Here is a 21,960-nt window from a genome sequence, read left to right as displayed (position 1 = left end):
ATATTGTTCATATGTACGGTTGATCAAACAAAAAATCACGGAAAAAAAGTTTTTTATTTTTTATTTAAAAAAAAAAAAAAAAAAAAAACCTAATTTGTTCAAGCTCCGGTGCTTTTTTTTAAAAAAAAAATCATACTTCGTTTAGATGTTTTTAAAAATTAAAAAAAAAAATCATACTTCATTTAGATTTTTTTTTAAATTATTATTAGGTGAAATAGAAAACACACTTGGTTTAGATTTTCTTTTTTTTTCTTTTTTTTTTTTTGAAATAGAAATCAAACTTCATTTCAAGGCTATGAAATTAAAAAATGAATTTCCATATCTAAATTTATTTTCGCAATCAACATAAACTGTTACATATGAGGAAAGCAATTTCATGAAACTCATTTCCATGCTAGGAGAGGGAAGTCCACCAATCCAAGCCATGGTATTTGAACCTTGGACCAATATAAAGGTCAAACTAGTGATCTATGCACTACGCCAAAACTGTGAATTTGTGACGGTTGTCGCAAAAATCGATTGGTTTAACGACGGCTTTAATCCGTATTAACGGAAAAAGTCCGTCGCCAACCCCGTCTTTCTCGAAAATCCGTAGTTCAAACATCGCATAATTTCGTGACGGACCAAAATCCGTCGCTAAAATCTGATTTACGACCTATTTACGAAAGATTTTAGTTCGTCGTAAATTTGCGACGGACTAAATTCGTCGCAAATTTTGATTTTGCGACAGAATTTGATTAGTTTCAAATTTCCGCCCAAAATACCAATTGGCGACGCTTTTAAGTTGCTTTTGCGGCAGATCACGGTCCGTCATGACTTTTGCCTAGAACATTAATTTTTTTCTTTTTTTTTAGAATATGGTGGAAAATTATGTTTTTTTATAGTCTAAGAATTTTTTTTAATAGAATTTCAGTGGTTTAATTGTACACATTTGTATCTAAGATTATTTTTTGACAATTGATTGAATGGAAAAAAAATATTATTTTGTTTTTATATCAAATGAGTAGAAATTTTTTTTTAATTTAAAACTAATATTTAAATAATTTGTAATATCACATGAAAAAAGAATACTGAGAAGTTTAAAATTTTTTAACAATGTTTGAGAAAATTTGAGATTTTGAAAAAAAAAATCGTGATTTAATAAAAATCTATTGTGGAAAAAAAAAAAGAATATTGAATAAAGTTGATAATTTTGAAAAAAAGAATTTGATTTCGAGAAAAAATAATATCTTGAAAAAGAAAATTTTAAAAATGTGAAAATTTTGACAACATTGAAGAACTAAAATATTTTGAAAAAGAAAATGAGAGTTTGTATTTCGAAAAATAAAATAAAATTGAGAAGTTTGAAAAAAATTGACAAGTTCGAAAAAAATGCTTTAAAAAAATGGAGAAGTTTGTAAGAATTGAAAATTTTAAAATAAAACAATATTAAAAAATCGATACTTTAACAAAAAACAAACATTTTGAAACGAAAAATAAAGAAGTTAAAAAAAATTGCGATTTTGAAAAATAATTGAAAATGTTCAAATTTTGAAATTAAAAGAAAAAATTATTTATAAAAACACTGAGATTTTGAATATATATATATATATATATATATCATTTTAAAAAAGAAAATTGCAAAGTTGAAAATAAAACGATGCTTTTGAAGAAAAAAAATCGGCATTTTGAAATTTTTGAGAAAAAAAGTTAAAATTTGAGAAAAATTTTGAGATTTTGAAAATAAAAATTCAGAAATTGTATATTGATTTTTTTTTGAAATATTTTATAATAAAAATGTTATTTTGTAAAAAGTTTTCAAAGAAAAATTAAGAGTAAAAAATATACGTTTCGAAAAAAATGTTACTTTTAAATAGAAATTGGAATTTATCTGTGAAAAAAAAATATTTTTTACTAAATTATTAGGCACATCCACTAATTGAGCATTTAACCGTTTTTGGACAATCTAATTAATCTAAATTGAAAAGTAAATAATTTCATATATTTAAATCAAATTTCACTCAAATTGTTGATCAATCTTGTATGCCCAGTATCTTTCTCATATGTAGCTTGATCAGGGCGAGTAACTAGTCTAATTGAGGGTATTGATCAATAAAATAGAGCGAATGGACCAGACATGTAAAATGGGCTAAATATTCTGGTCAAAATTGTAACCCAGCTTATTGACCTAATGAGAACCTAAAAATTGATGTTAGTAAGTTTTGTGGGCCCCATCATGATGTGTGTAGAACATCAACACCGTGTATTTGATGTGTCGCCTTTAGGTTATGAGATATCTCAAAAATCATCCGTATACGAAACTCAGGTGGGCCATACCATTTAAAACCATGTGAGACATCCTAAAAAATATAAAAGCAATTGGTGGGGCCCACATGAGTTTTGGATGCAATTGAAACTTGGTCTGACCCCTCATCCAAGTGGGACACACATAATGAGTGGGTTGGATATGTGAATCACATTTAGGCAGACCCAATATATGATTATGAATATTTTAAGGAAACCCTTCTCCACTACGTTTAGGTGAGTTACTCATTACTCTTACTAGAGTAAACTCTGTGGGGTTCACCATTATTTATTTATTTTATCCACTCCGTTCATCCATGTTAACATATAATTTCAGGTCTAAAAAACAAAAAGGAAGCATATCCAAAGCTCAAGTGGACCACACCACAGGAAATAGTGTGATTGAACCTCTACCATTGAAAAATTCTTGGACGCCATAGAAGTTTTGGATCAAGTTGATGTTTGTGTTTTCTCTTCATTCATATCTTTTTGATATTATGAACAGGTTGGATGGCAAATAGACATTACTGTGGGCCTAAGGAAGGTATCAACGGTCGAAATATTATTGCACATTGTTTCGTATGGCATGGTCCACTTGAGTTTTGGATTTTTCGAAAATTTGAGATCAACCTACACCGTTCATCCATTTTTCGATATCATTTTAGAGAATTATCCAAACAATGAATTATATCTAAAGATTAAATGAACCACACCACAAATAAAGGGAACAAATTGCCTACTCCCCCGACACCGGCCAATGGCTAGTGGTTGGTGCTCTGTGGGCCCCACCATGATGTATGTGTTTCATCCATGCCGTCCATTTAGTTTTAAAGATCATCTTATGATACGAGACCAAAAATGAGGTATATCCCAATCTGAAATGGACCACATTACAGGAAACAATGTTGAATGAGCGTAAAACATTTTGGGGGCCATAAAAGTTTTGGATCGAGATGATTTTTGTTTTTCCCCTTCATCTAGGCCTGTATGACTTAATAAACAGATTGGATGTCAAATAAACAGCATAGTAGGCCTTAGGAAGATTTTAATGATGGATATCCAATCACTATTGTTTTCATGTGGTGTGGTCCACCTGAGATTTATATACCTCTCATTTTTGGAATAAATCCCTAAAATTATCTTTAAAAATGGATGAAAATAATGGATGAAATACATACATCATGGTGGAGCCCGCAGAGCACCGACCATCAGCCCCCGGGCTGGTCTCAAGGGGAGTAGCGAGACTAGCTACTGAAGTGACGTCAGCAAGTTTCGTGGGCCTCACCATGATGTATGTTTTGTATCTACACATTCCATCCATTTGGAGAGATCATTTTTGGATAACATCCAAAGAATGAGTTAAATCCAAAGCTCCAGTGGACCCCAGAAAACAGTTGAACATTGACGCCCACCATTGAAAACTTCTAAAGGCTACAAAAGTTTTAGACTAAGCTGATATTTGTGTTTTCACTTATTTCATGTCTTTTTTAACATTTGAACAGGATGGATTTCAAATAAACATTATAATGGGCCTTAGGATAGTTTCAACGGTGGGAATCACTCTCCCACTGTTTTCTTTGGTGGGGTCCACTACAGATTACGACTTTGCCTCATTCTTTGGTTAGTACCATAAAATGATATCTAAAAATGGATGGACGGTGTAGATATAACACATACATCTTAGTTGGGCCCACAGAACTTGGTGACGTCAGTATCCAAACCGCGTCCAGCCCAAAATCGGATTGCGTACTGAGTTACTCAGTACGCTTTTATCGTACTGAGTAAACTCAGTTGGGCCCACCGCGAATGCATGTGGTTTATCCACGCCGTCCATTCGTTTTTCCAGATCATTTTATGGGTTCAACCCAAAATTGATGCATATGAAAAGCTCAAGTGGCCATACCACTGGAAAAAGTGGAAGTATGGATTTCAACCGTTGAAAAATTTCTAAGGCCCCCAGTGATGTTTATTTGTCATCCAACCTGTTCATAAGATCATAAGGACATGGATGAAGGTAAAAAACAAATATCAGCTTGATCTAAAACCTCTGTTGTCCATTTGAGAATTTTATGTATTCCATTTTTGGGATAAAGCCATAAAATTATTTGTTAAAAGAGATGGACGGAGTGGATACAATGCATGAATGACACAGCGGCCCACTGAGTTACTCAGTACGCAATCCGCTTCCGTCCAGCCCCAATCCGCGGCCGTCTCCTCTTTCTCTCTCTGTCGCACCGTCTCTCTGTCTCCGTCGCACCCTCTCCTCTCTCTCTCTCTCTCTCTCACCCTCACCCTCCTCTCTCTCTCTGTCTCTCTCTTCCTCTCTCTTTGATCTCTCCACCACAGATCTACTGTTGCCGAACGCCTTACCCACGTGCGCCCTCTCTCTCTCTCTCTCTCAAGCTCGGTTGAAGGCTAGCTCATTTACGACCGTGAGGCGGTTGACTGCTAGCTCATTCACGACCGTGAGGTCTCTCTCTCTCTCTCTCTCTCTCTCTCTCTCTCTCAATCTCTCTCAATCTCTCTCAATCTCAATACCGATTTAGGGATTTGGGGATTCCTGATCCGATTTAGGGATTTGGGGATTTCTTGCTGTTTCTTTCTTCAAATGCATTGTAATGAGCAGCTATCTTTGTGATTGATATATGTAATTTTCTTGTACAACTGAAGGAATAATTAATAAAATTGAGAATGTAATTGGGAGATTCAGTGACTTCTTTTTTTTTCTTTTTTTCTTTTTTTTGTCTTAGTGGAAAATTTCTGGCATTTTCTTTATTCGCATGCATTGTAATGAATAGGTAGCTTTGTTTCTAGATATTTGAATTTTTTGCATAAATCTCGAAGAATGTCAAAAAAAAAAAAAAAAGAAGAAGAAGAAGAAGAAGAAGAAGAAGAAGAAAAGGAAAAAAGAAGAATGTCAAAAGGAAGAAAAAAAAGAAGAATGTCACATACCCTACCAAGGAGCCTGGCACACCAATCCTGCTCTTTGCCGGCCTGAATGGGTTCTTCTACAAATATTTTAACTCTCTGTAATGACCAAATTACTCTTATTCTGGATTGAGTAAACAGTTCTGGGAGTCAACTATATTTGATTGACTTCTTGTTTCAGTTGAAGTGCATTTTCCTTCATGTACTGATGTACACTTCTTTCTCAATGAATTTCTTGTTTTTAGTTGAGGTTTTCTTGCATTAAAAAAATTCCAGGGTGGGACTATTGTTTCTTGATTTTTGGAGTCTTTGCAGAATCACAGGAGCAATCTTAAAAGTCTAGAGAATATGGGGAAATTAAATGATGAAATTCAATAAATCTTTTATTTAGTGTATTTTTTCTTGCCTTTTTATTTTATTTTCATGGCTAGCTTTGTTTCTTGAGTAATTAGCAAGAGATGGAAATTTTGACCCAACTTGTTTTCTTTCTTTTGTCTTTTCTTTTTCCAGAGGTTTGGATTAACTAATAAGTGCAAAAACCACACCAATTTTAATTTAAGATTGTTTGCTCATGGAACCATCAATATTTTATTGCATGCACTAAGCATCAATAAATCAAACCAAACGTGAAAATGGGCTCTTAATCTAAGTCAGTTTGTGACATAATTGAGTACTTGCTTTTTTTATAAGTTTGCCTTTGTGGTCTGACTTATTTTTCAATCTATGTTAAGCTCGTGAATTTTGTGCTCATCTTCATGATCTCTTTTTATTGATGGGAAATGTTTTTTTTTTTTTCTTTTTCTTTTTCTTTTTTTGGGTGGAAATATTCAACTTTTTCTTTGGCATCAGTGAGACTTGCATGGCACACATCCCTTCACGTAAGAGGAGCTTAAAAGATGTGGAGGATCCATCACCTGCTCAATTTGAGAGAAACTAAAGTCTGGGAAAAGGAAATGGCGGCCTTCTGATAGAGGTAGAAACCCTGCCCACATGGAGCACTTTATTTCTAAAATATGGGCAGTTGGTTTGACAGATGATGTTTGTTTCCCCACTTTGGTTTGGCTGGAGTCGGTTTCTTGCGAGACCTTTGAGTGCGAAAAGAGGGAAAGACCAAAGGTTTTAGTGCATGACCATCCATCAAGAGGTTTATACTAGAAACTTAGTAGACATTTCTTCATTTATGGTTGATTCTCTATCTTATTGAGAAGAATATAGTTAAGAGGGTAAATATCGTCTTTGTCTCCCAGATGTGAACAAGACGTCACCAAGCTCTACGAAGAGCCCATGGCTGGTTATAGCGCAGAGAAGATACAGCAGGACCTACACACATCTTTTCAAGATGTGATGAATGGGATGGGGTCCCAAAAGTCTGGAGAAGTGAAGCCTTCATTTGTAGCTCGAATCGGTAAAGTCTATTTTCATGGGTAAGAATAAGACTTTATCGTGTTGTATTTTAATGATTACAGATTTATTTTTTTCATTATAGAGTGATTTCTTTTCTTGTGGGAATTTGTTTGTCGTTTGCTGGTTTCTTATATGACATTAATTGCCATAATTTCGCAATAGAAGTAACTACAGGGGTTGACCATAATTTCTGGGAGCCTTGTTTGTTTCTGTGGTGGTAAAATTGCGTTTCTACTTCCCATAACCCTAGACCTTAATAGAATAGCCGTTTGGTCCACTTTTGCCATTTCCTTTTTTTTTTTTTATATATATTTTTGATCAACTGATTTATCCTATTTTCTGAAATGATTCTTTGCTTAGAAATGGTGTGATTTTCAGCTGCATACTATGTTTACATCAGAGTTGTTTTTCTTTTCTTTTCTTTTCCCATTTTTTTCCTTTCATTTTAGTACTATGATCTTGCTAGATAGGTCCAGTATGCTTCAGTTATTTCTGTTGGAAGTCACTTCGAATATGGACGAATCAAATCTCTCTCTCTCTCTCTCTCTCTCTCTCTCTCTCTCTCTCTCTCTATGGTTTTTTCTTTTTTTTCTTTTTTTTTTTTCTGTACAAGTTTTCCTACTTATATGGTTAATGCTGTCCCAACTTGGTCAGTAGATGCATTAGACATTACAGAACTCGAAATTTTCTACTGGAGGTAAACTGCATAAAGACAGCGGAGTGGCAAATGTTTGTGAATCTGACCACGGACATTTGAGCAACATATGTTGGAGAATTAAAGACAATCTCTACTCATTGTGCCTTCTAAACGGCCCACACTCTGCACCATATAGCACATCCAATTGAACAATTGTCTTTTATAAGAAAATTAGTAAGAATGTATTAGTGAAAATTAAAGACAAACATTTTAATCAAAATGGAATGAAAATCTGATATCTTTTGCACTTCTAATGTAAATTGTAAGCCTACATTTATGTATGCAGAAGCCCTTCCATTAGCTTAGACACCATTTGGAAGAGTTTAGTTGCTGAGACTTCTTCTCAGAATAAACTGAAAAAAACATTTTGTACAAATGTTCCTGATGTAGATATGGAAGCTGTTGAATGTATGCTTGTACCAAAGACGAGATTTGGTAATGTATCAAGGAAAGCATTACAATGTGAAGGTATTATTTTAGCCTCTATGGCTACTAACTCCTTTGTTACCTATCGCCATTTAATAGAGGAAGTTATAAATTAATGCTCAGTTTTTTGTCATTTCATGTAGGTGCTTGACAAATTAAGGGCAAATATTTCATGCAAATGTTCTCCAACAGAAGATGGTGGAAAACTCGAACTTCATAAGGCAAGTATTATGCATCCCTCTAATTAATATTTGTAACTGGATACTACTATACTAGTAAAATTCACTTGATGTGGGAGATCATTCAAAGTGGCAAAGAATAGTAAAATCACGTATTGCTCGATGATTTAGGGTCAAGGTTACTATACATGAGTATAAAACCTTTTTTTTTTTCCTTTTTGTATATGGCATGTCCACGTGTACCACTTATTGAATTACCAAAGGTCGATCGATGGTGGAAGCCTTGCATGGTAGCTGTGAGGCGGGTCCCACATTCTGTCAAAACCCACATGGTACATATGTGATGCTTATCATATATTAATATCATACACAAATGGGAAATACAGACCCCTTCAATCGATGACTGGCAAATAGACAATTATGGAAAGAGTCCTTACTGACCTTTTTGCCCATCTTCATTTCTAGGAGAAGCTTTCATGTCATAGTTGATTGAGCACATCAAACTTCCAGCTTCCTCATTCCTTTAGCCCCTGTCTGAACTTGTCGATTTTGAAACTCCACTATTTTGCACAAACTGAGTCCAACTAGCCGTCCGACCTGCCCCATTAACTCCTTGATCCAGTTACATTTCCCAGGCCGTAGTGACCTTCCCTCTACTTTTTACAGCAAGATCTTCATTTGGTACCAACAACTGACCTGTCCAAATTCTGTGCATTTACTGCCCCTTCCTCGGCCACAATCTGTAAAGGATCTCCCACTTTTGCTACCTGCACGACCTTTGGCTCGAACAGTAGGAGGGCTTCTGACATCTCTTTGAATCCATTGCCACTATCGTTCTCTGCCAACTGTCTTAGCCATTCCTCGCCTATCCTTCAGTATTGAAATGAGGCCCATGGCTCAGTTATCCAGGCAGCTGGTTTGTTGGGTTCCACCACAGATGGCCCATGCCACAGAAAATCTCTCAATTTGAGAAATCTTTACCATCATGGTTCCCTTTCATTTTCTCATCATCATCATCTTCATCTAAGCCTTGTCCCAATTACTTGGGGTTAGCTACATGAATCCTGTTCTGTCATTCCACTCTTTCACTTGTGCAAAAACCGATAGACAAGTATGAGGACACGCTCCCACACAAAACAAATGAGCAGACAATTTATTCACTCAGACAAATTCGGAGGTTTGGGAACACACACAAACGTACATGCACAGGCACATTGACAGTTCTGTGGCATATGCACCTCAATCATATCACCGTGCCCTTTTATTTTCGCAGATTGATAAATAAAGATTTACTGAAAAGATCATAAGAAACAGATCTTACAGAGAGAAACTGACTCCAAAAATTCCTAGATGCTTATAGATTGAAATTCATTTGTCTCATTTTACAGGTTGAATCAGTCACAGCACGGCACTTAATTGCCGATATATTGTGCCTCGATAAGGATTTCGACCTGAGGCTGATGCTGGCAAACAGAAAGACTTTCGGAAAACTGCATGTGAGCTCTCTCCAGCCATATATTATATACCTATCGAACTGAAATATGAGCAGATTTTAATTGATTTTTGGCATTCATGTTTGGATGCACTTCCTCAAAAGGGGGTTTCAAGCCTGATTTTTCGATGGACTTTGTAAAAACCAATCTCATTGGTTTTTTGCTTGGTGTTTTAGCACCTATTTCGTCGAATGTGAGATGAGACGGCTTTGCAAAGTGCATCCAAACGCACACTATCAATTGTCGTTTGGATCAAAATGGCGTGTAGGCCTCAAACACCCCTTCAAAGGGTGCGTCCATACAGGCCGCCTACTTTCTGTGGCCAACCCTATGCAATTTCTTTCTTTTCTCAGGATGACGTGGATCGAGGTGTAAGAGAGCTAATAAAGTCTGCAAATATAGATCCAAATGCGAAGGGTGGGCTTAGCTGGCCTCCAGGAAAGGAGTCTTTCGGAGAGGGGTTCTCTGTATCCGCAGTTTGGCACACCAAATTTAAAGTTTTTAAATGTCCAACAATGACAGTGAAGTTAAGAGATGCGGACCGTTTTGATTTCAAGAGCTCAACGGTGCAAGTTACAAAGGAAGTTATTGTGAAGATGACTGATATAGCTAGGCAGTTGAGGGTGAGTTTGTTTGTCTAATCTTCAGGACAACTATACCATGCTCATCTGGAAAACTTATTGAAATCCCCTGAAACTGATGCATCTAGAATTCCAGTAATCTTCCTTGTTTGGTTCCAGGAAGAGATAATTGCTCTCTCGTCTCTTTTGTCACATGCACCCCTTTTCTCTACTCTCATAGAATGGAACAGTTCCGGTGGCTCATGTGGCACATGTGCTATGCATGTGTACAAAGTTGCTACTCATTTGTGTATTACATCGTGTAATGATCTAGTGGGCTAGTGCATGGAAACCTTTCCATGCTCATGGTTGCATTTGGACTGCTTGGCATCCACGTCACTTATCTGGATCATTCATTAGTTCCAGTTCCCTCGTCATAAGCTTCCTTGAAGAAATCACACTGATTGGATGATCCATCCAATCAGCAGCAAGTGAAAATGAAGGTACAAGATTGCTCGTGGAAGATAGGTCCAGTCGTGTATGTATAGGGTCATCCAATTGCTGTGACTTTTTCCTAGTAATGGAAGAGGAAGGTGCTGGACCTAATGGATGGTCTAGATGCATGATATGAATGCTAGTAACTCCTAGTAGAACTATGTACATGGGAGAACTATCCATGGCAGTAAATACATCTCTATCCATACTTCAGACAAACCTTAGCAAGTCTGTTAGAACTTGGATACGGAGGAAAGGTCCAGTGAAATGTTCCAAATGTTGTTTCAACATACTGTGTCATTGTATGAATTTATCTGGATACCTTCCCAATATGATAGTATCTACTTTGATATGATGTTGAATTCCATTCAAATTATCTAGGGGAGATAATGAAGATACATTTTGTATCAGAATCGATTGACAACAGAAACAGTAGTTGTCGGTACTTATCCGTACCACAAAATGAACCGTTGTTTCATTTCCATGTGATTTTTTTGTGACACTTCCCCGATGCAATATGATATATTAAGATATTTGAAACTTAGGTTCAGTGTTTTATGCATATGGTGAGCTGACAGTAGCCTTTACCACTGGTTAAAGGCATGGACCTGCTTCGTGGGCCTGGGCATTCCTAGTCGATGACCTCACTGTCCGATGATGCTCATCTGAGAGGGATTGCTCCACTACATGAAAATTTTCCAGTGGTTATACACTGGATCATTCTTCTCAAGATTATGTCAATTTTCCTAGGGAATGCAGTGAAGGCTAGAATTAAAATAGTTGACATTTTCATGTCGGTTGCTTCCTGTCATATTCCTTTAAGAACAAATGCTTGGTCATTTTAACTGCCGGTGCATGTTAGCGTGGCTAGTGGAGCATCTCCTTGTTTTCCTTTGGCAAAACATGCTTCATTCAAGTTGGGCATTGGCCTGATACTAGTGTGTGTGTGTGTGTGTGTGTGTGTGTTAATACTTTGGGGATCCTAATAACAGGATTTCCTAATTAGGCCATCCGTTTTGTTTCTAGCTTTGATGAAAGGCAGCAGATTGGAAATGGGTGCGTTTTTAATGTTTACTTGCTTTCAAACAGAACATTTTGATAGACCAAACACCTGATTCTTTTAATGATGAGTTCAATCACTACTGCTTTCAATCTAATGTTTATGTATCCTCATCATGGATGTAGAGCTGAAGGCGAGTGGTGACCTCACCAAGGATGTAGAGCTAAGGGCGTGTTCTTAGCCATTGGTTAGAGTGAGAGGCTACAGGGCTATTGATGTCTATTGGTTGAAATTTAAGTTTGTTCAGGTAAGCATGATTTTCGAGCATGGATTTTCTCAATACTTTAGTCTGTTTCTATGATAAGAGTACTCATCTATACATAAATGCGGCAATGCTTATTAGTTGGAATGGGTTTTATATGTGGCCATGGGCATTGCTTGATATAGTTGATGTGGGCATTTCATTGGCATGGTTAAAGAGTGAGCTTTGGACGGGGACTACGTTGGATGTGTATTTGGCATGGTCACTTTTATATTTGTGTTTTTTTTTTTTTTTTTTTTCACGTGTATTTACTGTATGGTTAATGTGTATTTGGATGGTATCCTCATTGTTGCATGTTTGATGTTTGGTCTGGTAGTTGGAATGCTGAAGTTTAAAGAATTAGCAGAGGCTTCTATTATGGTTCTCCGATGTTGAAGAGCATCAAAGCATGCCTGCCTTATCGCCGACTGGTCTCATCTTCTGTTTTATGGCTATGATTTGCTGAGGAGAAGCTACTTTTCAGTCCCAACTGATGTACGGTTTTGCCTATTTGGCTATATCAGGCTGTGGCTGCATGGAAAGTTGTATTGCTGTAAACATTTGTAGCATGGAAAATGGACATTCATGTGCATTTGTAGTCTGAAAACATTAAATGGACCGGTAACTATTTAATTTGTATTGTGTTGATTAGTCTTGATGAATGTTAAATGGGTGAAACATGCATGCACATGTTTAATCATTGATTGATTATGATATTATTAAACAATCGTGTGAATTATTTTTTTGAATGACCATCAGGTGTAAGATTAAAAAAAATACAAACAGATCTGACAATATTATTTAATTCGCAGCTATTTTAGCGACGGACTAAATCCGTCGCTAATTTCTGAACAATTGCCTGGACGACGGATTTGAGGTCCGTCGTCTTCATATTAGTGACGGATCTTATCCGTCGCCAATATTTTAAAATGACGAATAATTCGGGTGTTTTCCAAATTTCAACATTTTTATTTTTTGCGACGGACATTATCCGTCGGAAAAAATGACCAGTAAACAGCAACGGACCAAGCGACAGACGCAATCCATTGTTTATTTGGTTTTACGACGGATTTTATCCGTCGCAAATCCGAGATTTTGGCGTAGTAATGAGTGTTTATTTTATAAATCCATTTCATTTTACTTATTAATACATGCTTTGGGTGAATTGGTTAGATTGTAGTTAGACCCTTTTGAACCAGACTGCCAATTAAAATGGTGAAGCCTGGTTTCATTTTCGAACCATTGCTAAAGATCTTGATTTTGATTTAGTTTCAAGTTGTACTGATTACATTATGGAGCTAGCTTATTGTGTCCACTGACAGCCGCAGTTTAAAAACCTGAAAACTCAACTGAATCTTTGGCCAGATCAAATCGGTTTGACCCAACTCAAATCTTTACTATAATTACAAATCATACAAAGAAATGTTTTTGTTATGAAAACTAATCAAGTTCCAGACCATATCTAAGACCCAATTCCATTTTGAATTCTAATTTCTGCTTGAAATTAGACTAGACGCCCCAAATTTGATCACATTATCATCTATTACATCTTATATGAGACCATTACCTAAGTGGGCCAAGTACGATTTCCTTAATCCATTACCGCTGTGGTTGCAGGAGATGCTTTGAAACTTTTTAATCACTCCCACCTATAGCAGAAAACCAAAAGAATAAAACAATAGGGGTATAAAAATGTGGAGTGAAAAACAATTATATAAACTATGATCTTTAATTCATATTTATGATTAAAAAAATGGGGAAAACTCATTTTTTGAGCGGAACCATTGGTCCAAACCAAGATGGTCTACAGGCCGAATACCACTAAGCATCACTTTAAAATTTTCTCAGTGTGTATGCACACATGGTCGTGTCCTGGATCTCCTGGCTGATTATTGTCTGTTTACAAGCTACCAATTATACTTCATTGTCCAATCCATGTAAATTTTCTCTATGAACGTAATCATAGATGGTCACATGTGTGGTCAAGATGCCGACAGCCTGTTAGCTGCTTTAAAGTTAAATGGAGAAGAGATCTGACTGGAGAGTCCATTTAATTCAAGACGTGCTTAGGTCCAACTAATTGGATCACAGTACGGTCTACCTTGAATATAAATCGAAACCTTACAATAGATTTGTCTCACGGTACGTATCAACTATTGAAAAAATCAGTCCTATACACTTTCCATATAAGCTACATAATAGAAAACACAATTTCTACCATTGATAAATAGAGAAACAAAAGTTCTGTTTAGTAAATGAATGGATATCTCTGAATTTTGTTTAAAGTGATCATGCTGATAGTTCCAACCTACTGGACGAGTTGGATGTGTTACGTATAGGAAATATTGGAAGTTATTCAATAGATGGAGCCCAATCAGTTGGACAGCAGACCCCTTATTTAAGATGTTCCGTCTGCCCATCCGCCTGTACGGCGCATCTATCTACATGTTATCGGGTACACGTCGCGAGTTGGCATCCGTTTGCAAGATCATATCCATCCCTTATATGTTGATCAGGTTCCCTATCCCAAAACCCGAACCATGCAAAAAACACAATGGTGGGATGATCCAAACCATCCCTGCTCTGCCTTATTTTCTATATCCATCCGCTTTCCAAGGCATGATGGGACTTCTCCATTTTTCATTCTTTAGAAACACATGCAATCCATGATTGACCCTAACAAGTAGATGGCTCAGATGGTTGATTTTAATTATATTTGTATAAATAATATTGACCGTCCACATTAAAGGACGTGGATCAAATGGATAATAGTTCAAATTGGTGTGGACCACGAAATGTGTTTTGGACCTAATGAACGGTTTGGATTTTTATTATACTTTGACGGGAGATAAATATACTAACTGCGTGTATACCACAGATGCGTAGATAACTGAAATGCTTTTTTTATCATGTTTTTATCATGACTGGGAGGACCTGTGAATGAGTGGCTAACAGCGTCTCACCCAAGTGCTTCTTTCTCGGACTGATTAGCAAAAGCCATCTTCCTCATTGCTTTCTTTACAGGCTCTCCAATCATTCCGGTATGCATCTTTCTGCCGCTTTATCATGACTCATAAGGGGAGGAATCCTATTCATGTGAATGATGGATTTATTTATTTATTATTATTATTATTTTTTAATAATAACCATCCAGTTTAGAATACAGTGTTATTTTAGAAACATAAACAATATGTTGGTAGATGAGTAGACGCACAAGTTTATTATTGGACCTCGTTTTTTTTTGCTCGATCTTGATCTTCCAATCTTGCATGCTATTGATCAGGACGCTGGATCATTTAATTCATGTGATTCTTGTGTCTTTAGCTGATGTTGTTCTCTGTTTCGAGAACATGTCCAAAGTGGTGAATTCCATTACATCTGATCTAATCTCATTTCATCACTAGATAAAAAAACTACAACCATCAGGTGGTGGTCAGAAACATCCGTCGCTGACTCATCTTTAATTAATAAATTTGTCGATCAATTTCTAAAAGCCACTGATTGGACTGTTTAAATCATCTTGATCATTTATGATATAGGCTGGTGTACCACACACCACTAACCTAGCTGGTGTGGGTACGTCTCATACGAAGACGAGCACTGACGCTCCCTGAGCTACGAGTTATGTGAACGGTTCAAAGGAGATCAAAGTTATGTGGGCCCCACAATGATGTATTTATCATATCTACACTGTTCATCCATTTGTCGAGTTCATTTCAGATCTTGATCCTAAAAATGAGTAATTTTCAAGGCTCAAGTATATATACCACACCACAAATAGTAGTGGGGACAATGATTCTCACCATTAAAACATTCGCAGGGCCCACCCTAATATTTACTTTCCATCCAATCTGTTCATAAGGTTACACAGACCTGGATGAAGATATAAAAAAAACAAATATCTTACTGATCCAAAATTTCTGTGACCCCCAAAAGGGTTTCAATGGCAGGCATTCAATACCCCACAGCTTTTTACAGTGTGGTCCACTTGATTTTTGGGTCTATCTTATTTTTCATCTCAAGCCTTACGACGAGTTCACTAAGTGGACGAGTAGTTTGGATATTATTCATACCTTGTGATGGTACCCACAAAACTCACACTAGCCAAATCGGTATTGTTCACCAGCCAATCCGCTTCCAATATTGACAAGGCTGTCTATGAAGAGCAAGGTGGACCTCATGAATGGTTCGGATGGATTGGCACGGATGTACAATGTCTCACCCACATGCAGGTTGCAGGGTCACATCCAACTTGAGCTCAACACAAGACAGTAGAGCTCAACACAAGAGAGCAGATTAGGTGTGAAACCCATGCCACCCTTACCATAGGGCCCACCTCAGTGTATGTATTCCATACCTACGCTGTCCATTATTTTTGCCAAATCATTTTAGTGCTTGAGCCCAAAAATGAAGAAGGTCCAAGTCTCAAGTGGACAATTTGATAGGAAACAACGGTGATTGATCCCCCTACCATTAAAAGCTTTCCTACAGCCCTTTGTAATGTTTCCATAATATTTGTTTGCCACATCCAACCTGTTGATAAGGTCATACAAACCTAAATGAAGGGAAAAAACAAATATCAACTTCATCGTAAAATTTTGTGACCCATTAATAGCCAATTACCATTGTTTTCTATAGTATGGTCCACTTGAGAATGGGATGATCTTTATTTTTATGCTCATGCCCAAAAATAATCTACCAAAACTGCAACTAGCTGTATATGAAAAAAACTGTACAACTAGCTGCCTGTGGGTGTATGCTTGCTTTATTTAAAGAAATGCAACCAGCACATGAAAGTGTTATCACACTGTGAAAATGGGATGCCTCTAAAATCAGCCGTTCCATTCATCAGGTGGTCCACACACTGCCCCTAAAGGAAACAATGGACAACCACCTATATACCTACAAATTCTCATGGTAAGGATTATTTTTGGGCTTTCCCATTTTAACGGTGGGGAAAATCCAATGAACTGGTTAAATGCTGGCCCCACATTCAACTAGTTATGAGGTTTCTTCTTGCGGCAACTAGCTGCAGGGAAGACATTCCCCGCAGGTGCTACTATTAGTTGTATTGGAGGCTTATGGCGCAACTAGTTGCTTTGTACCCATGGAGTGATCAGATCATCCTACTGTTAGAATATTAGAAATATAAGAGTTTCTTGTACAGAACGGAGGATAGAAGCAAACGATAACAAAACGATCGGATCTATCGGGTTCAAGGCTCGATTTGAACAGTCAATTTCTCAAGACAAATTTGCTGCCATTTTTCTGGAATTTCCAGCAAGTGCAAACGAAGGAAATCTACAAATTGTCTTCAGGATACAATGAACTCTCAATCCGATTTTTAATATGAAAATTTGCACATTTAAGTGTTGAACAGATCTCTAGTTTTGACACCGATATGCCTTAAGACGTTTAGAAAAAATTCAACAAGAGATCATATCGAGAGTAATTGCACAAAAGATGATATAATCTCAAGGATTAAGAGTATTACCTTCTGGATTATAGTATCCAGGATTTATATTAATTGAAAGGTTATGGATTTCTTCCTGAAGAGGTGCTAAAGTGTCTCTTCAAGAAATCCATACCCATTCACAGCAAATAATTGCCTTCCATGAAAGGATATGACTCATTGTCCTATGACAGTTATTTCTGTACTCATTCAGACAAAAGCAGTTATCCAACAGGAAAAACTGTATCCACATAAGAGACACATGGCATAGGTGCCACATGTACAATCATGTCACAATTACTCTCAATTAGCAAAAAAAAGTAATAAAACATCAGGGTACCATGATCCAAAAAAATGAACCGTGTGTCAAAAAGACTAAGTGCTAAGTGCGCCTAATAAAGCGCCAAAAAGCGCCCAAGCAGCCCTACAGCTCACGCCACGCGCGCGCGTGCGCGGATGGTGTGAAAGCACACTATTTTTGGAAAAACCCCTTCTCTTACCGACTGGTTATACACACTATTTATGGAAAGTTTAAATAATTAATATATTTATTTACTTTTTAAAAATAACTTTTATTTTTGAAATTTATTTTTATTTTAAAAAACACAACACCTACCACTTGAAAGCTGGGTGTATAATTTGTAATAATAGTTCATTTTACAATTTATATACTTAGTGGCTTGCATTGTCTGACCAAAGTGTTTTTTTAAAAGCATAAATAATCTCAAGTATCTTCTTTTAGTACATGTGTCAAGGGACCTATTTTTCTCTAGTTGTTTTCCACCCTCCATTTAATCTTCCATCTTCCTCTTTTGAGAAGCTCTCCCTTCCCTCCGGTATACTTCTTTCTACCGTTTTATATATTATGACTTATAAGGGACTGATAATTGAGTGGCTAGTATCGTCTGCCCAGAGCGCTTCTTTCTCTGACTAATTGCAGAAGTGGTTCTGAATTGGGTTGGTTTCGACCCATAATTTGACTAGCTAGGCCTGTTGGGCAGGCCCTGTTCAAAATTTTGGAATTTTTTTTTTTTTTTTTTAAAGAATAATAGAATCAATGAATGATCTAATAGAATTGTGTTCAATCATCATACGGTAAACCATAATTTGATAGTTGTTCAGTAGCCTCATACCTAATAGGACGATGCACTTTCTTATAACTTGGTGCACCGCAAGAAAATCCAAGTGCAAATATTTATTTGTTAAAAGTTACCTTATTTGTGTAGGGATGGACTCGACAATAGTTTTGATCGGTGATGATTGGCTTAGAAACTCTATTGATAATGGTATCTTCAAATATGACTGATCTGCACTTGCGAGGCCTTATTTGTACGAGGATAGACTGGACAATAGTTTTGATCGATGATGATTGGCCTGGAAACATTTTCCATAATGATATCTTCAAACATGATATCAGAAGCTTTAAGTACCGGTGATTCAGGCCATGTTTTGATCCTTACACCATTCATGGTGCCACTAAGAGTGCAATTCCTCACATGTACACTTGTCACAGATTTCTGAACTAGCTCGATCCAAGGATTGAAAAACCTGAAGCTCCTTAGAAGTGACCTTAAGAATTCCCAACCAAGCCTATCATAAGCCTTTTCCATATCCAATTTTAGAACCAGATTTCCCCCGCCAACTTTTCTATTCAAATCTCTAACCAATTCCTGGGAAAGCGCTATATTGTCAGCCATGGATCTACCCTTAATGAAGGCCCCCTGTTCAGCTAAAATGAGGAGAGGAAGCACCAAACTCAGCCTAGCTGCCACCACCTTGGAGAATATCTTGTAGAGACAGTTGCATAGGCTAATCGGCCTGAAATCTACAAAAGAATTTGGCATTGCTGACTTAGGGATTAGGCAAATAAGAAAAGCCGATACAACTCTCGGTATCGGTCCCCCTTGGAACAGAAAAGAAACTGCCTTCAACAGGTTAGGCCCAATGAAGCTCTAGCAAGAGGCGTAGAAAGAACCAGCGAACCCATCAGGTCCTGCCGCTCCATCTGCTGGAATCGATCTCACCGCCTGATGAACTTCATCTAGAGAGTGAGGAGCCAACAACAATGCATTCTGTTTAGCCGAAATCAGGGGCAGGATGACAGCAAGCAGATTGGTACGGACCTGGCAAGGAACCGACTTGAATTGGTTCTCAAAATGGGCCACGGCTGCCTGCTTAATATCTTTTGGCTGATCCAACACCTGGTTCGACTCTACCTGAATCTGTCTGATCATCGATCTCCTCTGTTTTTCAGTTGCTGCCGAGTGGAAGAACCTGGTGTTCTTGTCTCCTGCTTCCAATCAACTGACCTGCGACTTCTGCTTCCAGTATGTCTCTTCCCGCTGATGAAGAAGGTTTAGGTTGGCTGACGCTCGTGTTAAATTGTCTAGGTGCACGCTAGAGTTGAGTGACTCTGGCTGCTCCTTAGCTAGCTGCCTCTCACATCTCTTCACCTTTGCATCAGCTAGAGCTAACAGCACGAATAAATCTCCAAAGGTCTCTTTGTTCCACACCTTTAAAGTTTGCTTATTCAGTTTTTGAAGAATATTGTAGATTGGGTGGGACAACTCAACCGAACACCAAGCTTGCTTTACTGTCTGAAGCGTGCCCAATCCACATGTTCTGAAATCAGTGATACACTTGCACCCCTACATCTCTATTTAGGTAAGGTATAAAATATTCCAAAATTTTGAGATTTGAGCTGAACAAGGGGCCTTCATTTCTTCAGATAAGAAGATAAGAAGCCCTTCCGATAAAGCTCCTTGCTCCACCGAAATCGGAAGGGCTTTGCTGACGGGGGAGGAGCTGAACAGATAAAGCTCCTTGCTTCAGAGAAATAAATTCAGACACCATTTTTTCTTGAACACTATCAGGAAAATACTTCTGGTTGAACTTGTCGCTGAACATACTCCAACTCCAAACCATACTCGGCCCAACTTCCTTCTTAACTGACTGCCACCACAACTCTGCTTCTCCCTCGAGTGTGAAGGTGGCAAGTGACACTCTCTGGGAATTAGGACACCCCATCATATCTAAAATCTTGATAACCTGGGTCCTCTATTGGTCAGCCTTAAGCGGATCTGGCTGCCCTTTAAACCGAGGGGGTTGTAAAGCCTGGAATTCCCGAATCAAAGTTGACCGCTCTGACATGGAAGATGCCTCTGCAAACCTCCTCTCCTGACGATCCATCAGAGATGTCATGGAACGAAGGATTTCCTGAATCGAAGCGGTGTCCTGAGGAGTATCTGGTGCCTTGGCCTGGTGATCCTCAGATGGCTCGTGCCCTACGATTATTTTGGTTTTAGCGGCCTTCTTAGGTGCCATGATCTACAATAGAAAATGGACGCCTGGGTTAGCCTGAACCTAAAATAGTCTCTTAAGGTCAAGAAACACATCTTCCTAACTTCTTATCTTTGAGGCCCTACTATTGTTTTGGTTTTAGCATATTTTGCAAGCTGGAATGAGTTATCCGACGTGCTATATATGATTTTGGGGTAGGAGGAGCTACTTTAGCCACCCAACTCAGCTAAGCTAATTTTCCCATGCCGAATTTGCGAGATTCCACCAGATCGACGGTTGAATTTCCATTTTGTTTTTGTTTTTACTATTTATAATAAGTTTTAGTTTGATTATAACTCTTTTGGGCTTTAGAAGTTGCGTCCAACATGAAAAGTGCTTGGAATAATTAGGAGTATCACATGGTTGAGCCAAATAGGACACCTACTATTTTTGGCCGAAAACCATGATGACTAATAGGAATCAGGACCATCTATAAATACTAAGTTTACTATTTATAGTAAGTTGCGATTTCTAGGAGTTTTAGTTATAGTATGAGTCCAAAACTTCTTCCAAAGCTTAGTGTCTCTATTTAAAGGGTTGTAAACTTGTTTATTTATATCATCAATCAATTTACGAATTTTCTAGAATTTATTTCTTTCTTTTTAAAAAAAAAATAAAAAATTTCCCTCGTAGATTCGAGAAGCCTCTATGAGGAGTCCAGAGAAGCTCCGTGGATTCGGAGTAATTATCCTTGAAGAAGACAGTGATCAACCTTATCATATTCATCCCTGCATCAACCATGGTGCAGCTCTAAGCCTAAAAGTTGCTAATTAATAAGTCAAGTCTAGCTCCTCTCAAATTGATCCAACCCAATTTGGATTGTGGTTTTAAATGGGCTTGATTTTAATGTTGGTTTAGACTAAAATGGAACCAAGCTAAATTCCACCCATATTCAAGAAAAAATAGTAATTGAGCATATTGGTCATTGAAGGCATCATTAAAAACTTCCTAAGATCCACCATAATGTTTATTGACCATCCAACCATATGATAAGGACACATAAACTTGGATGAAAGGAAAGTAATAATAATAACAAATATCACCTTGATCTAGAACTTTCGTCACCAACAAAAGATTTTAAATTATCAATAACTAATGTTTCTTGTGATGTGGTCCATTTGAAATTTGTATATGCTTCATTTTTTAGATCATGCCCTAAAATAAGATGGAAAAGTATATGGATGGCGTGTATATACAATGCCCAATCTACATCATTGGTTCTGGGGTCGCAGCTAACTCACGCTCAACACAAGGAAGTGGATTAGGCACTGCCCAGCCTCAACCGCACCGCCCTTTACCATTGGGCCCACCTTGATTTATGTATTCTATATCCACTTCGTCCATCCATTTTACATGATCATTTAAGCACATGAGCCCAAAAATGAAGAAGATTCAATTCTCAG

The 21,960-nt window shown here is 37.4% G+C and overlaps 1 protein-coding gene, 1 long non-coding RNA gene and 1 pseudogene across 4 annotated transcripts in view; all 3 read left to right on the top strand.

Moving 5' to 3' along the window:
- LOC131242449 (disease resistance RPP13-like protein 4) overlaps positions 1–21,960 on the top strand; it is a 134,221-nt pseudogene that overhangs the window by 56,736 nt on the left and 55,525 nt on the right.
- Positions 10,715–12,493, top strand: LOC131242455 (uncharacterized). The gene is made up of 2 exons (XR_009169638.1): positions 10,715–11,772; positions 12,104–12,493. It is a non-coding gene; the product is annotated as an uncharacterized LOC131242455 (long non-coding RNA).
- Positions 14,682–21,960, top strand: part of LOC131242395 (disease resistance RPP13-like protein 4) — a 52,432-nt gene continuing 45,153 nt past the window's right edge. For all 3 annotated transcript variants that reach the window (XM_058241007.1, XM_058241000.1, XM_058240992.1), the window contains exon 1: positions 14,682–14,807. The gene's annotated coding sequence lies outside the window, so the exon portion shown is untranslated. The remainder of the gene's footprint in view (positions 14,808–21,960) is intronic.

This window comes from Magnolia sinica, chromosome 1, assembly GCF_029962835.1.
Source record: "Magnolia sinica isolate HGM2019 chromosome 1, MsV1, whole genome shotgun sequence".
In the NCBI taxonomy this organism is placed as follows: Eukaryota; Viridiplantae; Streptophyta; class Magnoliopsida; order Magnoliales; family Magnoliaceae; genus Magnolia; species Magnolia sinica.
This window is presented reverse-complemented; position numbering and strand designations above follow the sequence as displayed.